Raw genomic sequence first — 7832 nt, 5'->3', positions numbered from 1 at the left:
ATAATGTAATTGTTGATCAAGAGTGATCAAAGGCTTTGAAGAATCCAAATCCAAGTGTTTGATGCAAGGCTGGAGTTGCTCTTGTGTTTAGGATCAGATCTGGGTAGTTTATTTGTATAATCCACTCTTTATTGAATCTAAAGCTAATGTGTTTTAAAACCTTTTTGAGTTTAAATTGTTTTTCAAAGTAAGTGAAAAACAACCTGTTGTTTTGTCGAAACAACCGATTGTTTTGTTCTTAGGTGTTTTTAAAAAGGTTGAAAACTGTTTTGGTTTGTTGACTTGTTGTCAAACCAAAACAATCGATTGTTTTGTGGTTTCAATCTATTGTTTATCTGAAAATCCTAACAGAATTTTGTTTTGTTAGTTGAGTGTGCTTTAAATGATTTTCAAATGAATACGCTCCTCTATTAAATGCTTTGACCAATCTTTGAAAGCTTTAAATAGTTTGTTTATGTTTTATAACAAACAAGAAAAACAGATTTGAGTTTTTCAGTTGTGAAAGAATGCTTTCAAGTTTTGAACATTCACATCAAGCTTTGAGTTTTCTCAAGAGAGTGAGGAATAGGATTACAGATTATTTTGTAAACAAGTGTAATTCGTTCTGAACATTTTGTAATTTCTGGTGTTGTTCCCAAGGAGTGTTGTGTGCTCTTGAGGTTGTCAAGATCAACATTCTTGGTGTGTGTTGTGTCAAAGGAATTGTGTTTCTTGAAGGGTTCAAGGTCACTTCTTTGGTGGTTTGTGTGTAATCTGTTTTGATTGCTTAATGGATTTCCCAGTGGCTTAGCTTTTGGTTTAAGAGTGAACCAGTATAAAATGTTTGTGTATCTCTTTCTTCCTTTAAACTCATTTAAATTCAGTTGTTATTGTTTTGCTGGTATAAACAACCAATTGTTTCGAAGAAACAACTGATTATTTTTCTGGTGCTTTGCTGTTTTGTGCTTTATATCTTGGCTAACTGAATTTCTGATTGAGTTTCATACAAAGGATTTTGTTCTAGCTGAAAAAGTTTTCAAAAACCCCCTTTAAACAATTCACCCCCCCTCTCGTTTAAGGCCATACATTCTAACAATTGGCATCAAGAGCTTGGTACTTGAAAAATACTCAAGTTTGATCCTAAAATCTTTTTTCAAATGGCTGAAAAACTACCTTTTGGGGAGGGTGCTTCAATTAACAGACCACCTCTATTTTGTGGATTGAATTTCAATTTTGGAAAGTTATAATGAAAATCTCTGTTGAATCTCTTGATAAAGGAATTTGGGATGCAATTGAAAATGACCCTTTTATTCCTAAATTTGAAAAGGATGGATCTTCTATTGAAAAACTTTGGTCCCAATGGACTGATGCTGAAAATAAAAAGGCCAAGTTTGATTGTATTGCCAAGAATATCATAACATCTGCTTTGAATTCGGATGAATTTTTCAGGATATCACAATGTTCATCGACCAAGGAAATGTGGGACACTTTGGAAGTCACCCATGAAGGAACAAATGATGTGAAGAAAGCAAGGAAACATACTCTAATACAAGAGTATGATATGTTCAGAATGCTTTAGGGAGAATCTGTTGTTGAAGTGCAAAAGAGGTTCACTCACATCATCAACCATCTAATGAGCCTTGGGAAAACCTTTGATAAAGAAGAACTAAACATCAAGATTCTCAAGTGCCTTGATACATCTTGGCAACTTAAGGCAACAACAATTTATGAATTAAAAGATTTGACATCCTTGACAACGACTTCATTGTTTGGTAAGCTTAAAGAACATGAGTTAGAGATGAATAGACTCAATGTTCAAGAAAGTGAAGACAAACATCTGAGAAGCATTGCCTTGAAAGCTGCCAAGCACAAAAGCAAACAAGATTCAAGTGATGAAAGTGAGGAAGAAAACCTTAGCTTGCTGTCCAAAAAGTTTAGTAGATTCTTGAAGAGAAATCACAACAAAAAAGCCAACAAAGAAAGGTATGGAAACAAGAAAACTAATGATTTCAATTCTAACAATTATACTTACTTTGGTTGTGGTGAACAAGGGCATATAAAAGCTGATTGCCCAAATAAAGAAAGCAATGAAAAGAAGTCAAGCTACAAGGAAAAGAAAGGAAAATCAAGAAGAGCATATATTGCTTGGGATGAAAATGAAGTCTCCTCATCAAGTGAAGATGAAAAAGCCAACATATGCTTAATTGCAGAAGGAGATGATGAGTCAAGCAGCTCAAGCAGTGTAAGTTCATGTGCTTCCCTAAGTGCTAAAAATTATAGTAAATTGCTTCAAGATTTTCAAGAAACTCATGAAGAAGCTAACTGATTGGTTCTCTCAAACAACCGATTGAAAGGGTTGAACAACTGTCTTGAAGAGAGGGTTAAGACACTTGAAGAAGAGCTGGAAAAATCAAAAATTGATTTTGAAAAGTTTGAAAAACATTGCAAAAACTCTTCTCATGTGTGTGACTCTCTTGTTTGTGAAAACTGTGAAAATCTTGAAAAGAAAGTCATTATCTTGTTAGAACTGTGGATAAGTTTTCAAAGGGTAAATCCAACTTTGAGTCTTGGCATCTCAAAATTGTGTTTTTGGATGAGCTGGATTAGGTTTTAGTCCACAAAACAAGCAAGATAAGTTTTCAAAGACTTTTTCAAAACTGCAAGGAAAACAATCGATTGTTAAGTCGAAACAATCGGTTGTTACATGCTTTTATTGCATAAAAAGAGGTCATTCAGTCAGATTCTGTAAAATAAGGAAATATTTTGTTCCCAGAGGCTTCATGAAATGGATTACCAAAGGTTGTGAGGTTTCAAATGACAAAAATAAATCAAATGGACCCACATTTGTAAGGGGACCAAATCTTGTTGCTTGAATTCATTTTGATGCAGGGATACTAGAGAAACATGAAGCTCTGAGTTATCTGATCAAGTTCTTGGAAGAAAAGGATTGTGACTAGAACTGAATTGAGGGTGTGAACCAGTCCAAGCTATTTCAAAAGCCAAAAGAAGCATTCTTGATCACAAACAATGACTCATTGAAGGGACTTCATAAAAGGACAAGACCTTCCTTATCTTTGCTTTTTAATTACTGATTCATGATTAATTTTTTCTTCTTTTTCAAATGAGCAATTACATCTGTTTTGAACCTCTCTCAGTCTATGCCTGAAACTCACGTTCTGTTAAACTGTTGCAGAAAACAACCGATTGTTTCTAGAAACAACTGATTGTTTCTCCTCTAACAACACTGTGAAGAATTGATTTAATTTCTCTAAACATTCTGTCTATTGTAGATCTCAATAATAAAGGAATCTTGAGTCAATAAAGAAGTCTTGAAAGCCTGATTTGGTTCTGGAGGAAGTTACAAGTTGTCATAAAGGAATATATTCCATATCTTGGAAATTCAAGAGTCTTTATGTCTAGTCAAAAGTCACATGTGCTGACCATGTGTTTTTCTGCTCTATGCTGAAGTTTTCTGTGCAGATCTTGGACCGGTTTCCTTGCTTGAAGATTGAAACCCACAATCACCAAAGGATCAAAGAAGGTTTCTGCTTTGCTATAAAATCTGTTGCAAATGTTTTCCTTCACAAAAACAACCAATTGGCTCATCTCTTGCAACATCTCTTTCTCTCCTTGTGTGTGTGCCTTTGCCTCATTCTGCTGTCACGAATTCCACTCCACCTACATCGAAGAGGATCAAAACGAGGGTTGTGAGGTCAGGAGGAAGGCTTGAGGGCTGGTTTTCAGGAGATAATGAATTAATTGAGAGGTATCGCTTTGAGACAAATACAAAAGTGATCAACAATCCAAAATTTGTCTCCTTTGATTGGTTGAAAAGCCAAAAGCTGGACAATGTGAGAAGGCTTCTCAAGGATCAACTGCTGAAGAGGTTCTTGGAGATGAAGGGGAACATTTATCCAGATTTAATTCGGGTGTTCTACACAAACTTAAAGTTTGAAGGAAACAATCTTGTTTCACATGTTAAAGGTGTAGACATGGAGATTACCCATGATGTATGGGCTGTTGTAACTGGGTTGAAGATCAAGTTGTAGCTGCTGATTTTGATGAAGAAGATCAAGTTGTTGATATGAATATTCACAATGAAGAACAACCTGCAACTGACTTTGATGCTGGAACAAGTGTTGGAGATCAAGGGGATGAGGTTCTCTCAATGTCTTCTTTTGAAAGATACATGGTAGATAGATTTGATGGCTTTGTTGAAAATCAAAGAAATCTCCATGATCTTTTTGTTACAAATTTCCAGAACATTGACAACAGATTCCAAAGCATGGACACTCGCTTTCAGACCCTGGATGAACAAATTGATGTTGTTTAGAACCAAATCTTTGAGCTGCAATATGGCAAGGATGACTGAAGAAAAACAATTGGTTGAATGCTCGGGACAACCGATTGTTTTTTGCTTTGTGGAAGCTTTACTACTCTTTCGTTTTATATTCTGTTTTATCTGGAACAATTTTTGTTTTATCTCTTTCTAAAGTCTATTTGTGAAGACAAATAGGGGGAGAGTTTTGTGTTGTGTTGTCTAAAACTCTGCAAACTCTATATGCTTAAGTGGTTTTTATTCTGCTGCTGTTGTTGATGTTTTATAGTTTGAAAGTGATTTTCCTTTTTGGCTGGTTTTCTCTACTGTAATGGTTATGCAGAAAACAAGCTAAATGTGTTACTCTAACCTGCTGCTAAAGATGTTGTGTATTGCATAAGTTTTGTTTTGCAGGAACTGCTTCAAATTCAAACAAAGTCCAACACAAGCAACATGGATTTGTCTTCATCAAATAGGGGGAGATTGTTGATCAAGAGTGATCAAAGGATTTGAAGAATCCAAATCCAAGTGTTTGATGCAAGGCTGGAGTTGCTGTTGTGTTTAGGATAGGATCTGGGTAGTTTATTTGTGTAATCCACTCTTTGTTGAATATAAAGCTAATGTGTTTTAAAACCTTTTTGAGTTTAAAGTGTTTTTCAAACTAAGTGAAAAACAACCTATTGTTTTGTCGAAACAACTGATTGTTTTGCTCTTAGGTGTTTTTGAAAAGGTTGAAAACTGTTTTGGTTTGTTGACTTGCTGTCAAACCAAAACAATGAATTGTTTCGTGGTTTCAATCGATTGTATCTTTGAAAATCCTAACAGAATTTTGTTTTGTTAGTTGAATGTGTTTTAAATGATTTTCAACTGAATACACTCCTCTATTAAATGCTTTGACCAATCTTTGAAAGCTATAAAAAGTTTGTTTATGTTTTATAACAAACAAGAAAAACATATTTGAGTTTTTCAGTTGTGAAAGATTGCCTTCAAATTTTGAACATTCACATCAAGCTTCGGGTTTTCTCAAGAGAGAGTGGAATAGGATTACATCTGTATTGATTTCAGATTGTTCTGTAAACAAGTGTAATTCGTTCTGAATATTTTGTAAATTCTGGTGTTGTTGCCAAGGAGTGTTGTGTGCTATTGAGGTTGTCAAGATCAACATTATTGGTGTGTGTTGTGCCAAAGGAATTGTGTTTCTTGAAGAGTTCAAGGTCACTTCTTTGGTGGTTTGTGTGTAATCTGTTTTGATTGCTTAGTGGATTGCCCAGTGGCTTATGGGAACTGGATGTAGCTCTTGGTTTAAGAGTGAACCAATATAAACTGTTTGTGTATCTCTTTCTTCCCTTAAACTCATTTAAGTTCAGTTGTTATTGCTTTGCTGATATAAACAACCGATTGTTTCGAAGAAACAACCGATTGTTTTTCTGGTGCTTTGCTGTTTTGTGCTTTATATCTTGGCTAATTGAATTTATGATTGAGTTTCATACAAAGGATTTTGTTCTAGCTGAAAAAGTTTTCAAAAACCCCCTTTAAACAATTCACCCCCTCTTGTTTAAGGTCATATATTCTAACAGTAATAGCCACACTCATAACTTCCTGGTTGTTTATTGCACTATAATTCAATAAAAAGTAAAAGCTAATATTCATAAACCGTGACAAGAGAAAGAAAAAAAAAATAAAAACCTTTGGTTTTATCCAGTTCATATTTTGAAAATTTTAATTGGATCGTCCTTTTGGGATGTTATATCCACTCCACGAACTGATTAATACAAAAAACACGTTAGTAGATGCTTTATTAGTAACATACGGAGTTAAGTTTATAATGTACTTACCTATCAATGATATTGTGGATGGCTTATTGTGTAGGGAACAAAACCACACAACAGTCTTATCAACCATTGATAAGACAAGTAACTGCCATTGACCCCTACATCATCCATGAAAAGAGTTAGTAAATATTTAAAACATGAGATAGTAATAATTGACGACATATAATTAAACTTACTCATTAATATAAGGGCATAAATAAATTTCTTTTCCCTCTTTTTACAGGGTGTTAGTGATGTATGATTGGGTTTCATTTGCCTTTGTTCCACTTGTATGATTAGTTACAGCATAATCAATGCTAATTTAACATAAAGTAAATTGAAATATAGGTAAAGATACTTACATCATAAAAAATTGAATTATATTTATATTGAGTTCCTGATCCCCAACTACAAATTCTAACAAATTTTACATGTATATGTATAGTGACAGCTCAGTGTTTATTTCAAAAAACGTATCATCCCATGGAACTTCTAGAAGGTCTCGACCAATCTGTCTAGAAACTACAGCTAAGGAAGCTATAGGATCATTAATCGGAACCTCATGCTTCCTTTTCAGACTTGGTTTCCAACATGGTTTCTACAAAATAAAGAACATTTGTATGAAATTAGATGTAATATATAAATATGAATCAATATAATTAAATGAAATTATTACCGGAGGTTCTGGCATAATTCGAATGAGGTGTCTGGGTTAGACTACGAATGTCTAAAATGCATAAGCCACAGTTTTTACCTCATCTGATGGTAGTGGAACACGAGCATCAGGTACTCGTACTCTTTCAATTGTTACCTTCGCCACATCCAAGGACAGAGGAACGTTATGTAAGGTGGTGGCCTCTTGATAGACTTTTCCAATGGCCACCACCTGAGGAAGCATGTCACCTTTTACTAGTGTGCCCGCCGATTGACCAGGGTCGTCTTCGTGCGTGGCTTGTACTCACGAGCTATGGCACCTTCGTTCCGCTCCGTCTGTGAATACCTGAAAGAAAAGTGAACAAAAGGGCCCCCTCGCGGTCGTTTGCACTTCGACGATCAAGTCAGCTAGCGAGAAACATCAAAGGTGACACACCTCCGTATCGGAACATCGTAAACGAATGCTCTGAAGGTGGTCATAAATAACTGAGTGACTAAAACTGTGCTGCCCTAATTGCCTTGTGCTCACAGTAGGTGCGCAGCGAAAACAACTAGGGTTTGTGCTTTGTGTAACTATGAGAATTAGGTCAAAAAACCCCCTTTCAAACGACCCAAGGCCCCTTTTTATATTCCTTCTACATTTAAAGCGCGTGGAAGCGCATTGAAGGCGTATAAAAATGTGCTTGGAAACATTTGATACGTAAACTAAATTAACGCGTACCTTGGCAAACTTTCACTGAAACCTTTAATGAGCACGTGTGCATTGCCACGTGCCCTTCTGACTTGATCGTTATTCTGCGCAGAGGGTCCCATAGCACCGCAACCCAACTTAGGGTTAATCCATCGTGTGGGCCCTCCTTCCTTCGAAGTGCTTTTGGCGCGTGGGTTGACTTTCTGGGTGCCAACTCATGCGTCCCAATCACTAGTCACTTGCCCTGGGGGTGTATCTACCTTTCTCTCGTACCACGCACGTGGTTCTCCCCTGGTCATGGCCCTCTCATGGGTCGTATCTGTACCAGGGTCTCCCAGCAGTGGCGTGGATACTTCACGAGTCAGGATATCCCCTACTG

This window comes from Phaseolus vulgaris, chromosome 11, assembly GCF_000499845.2.
Source record: "Phaseolus vulgaris cultivar G19833 chromosome 11, P. vulgaris v2.0, whole genome shotgun sequence".
NCBI classification, from domain to species: Eukaryota; Viridiplantae; Streptophyta; class Magnoliopsida; order Fabales; family Fabaceae; genus Phaseolus; species Phaseolus vulgaris.
This window is presented reverse-complemented; position numbering follows the sequence as displayed.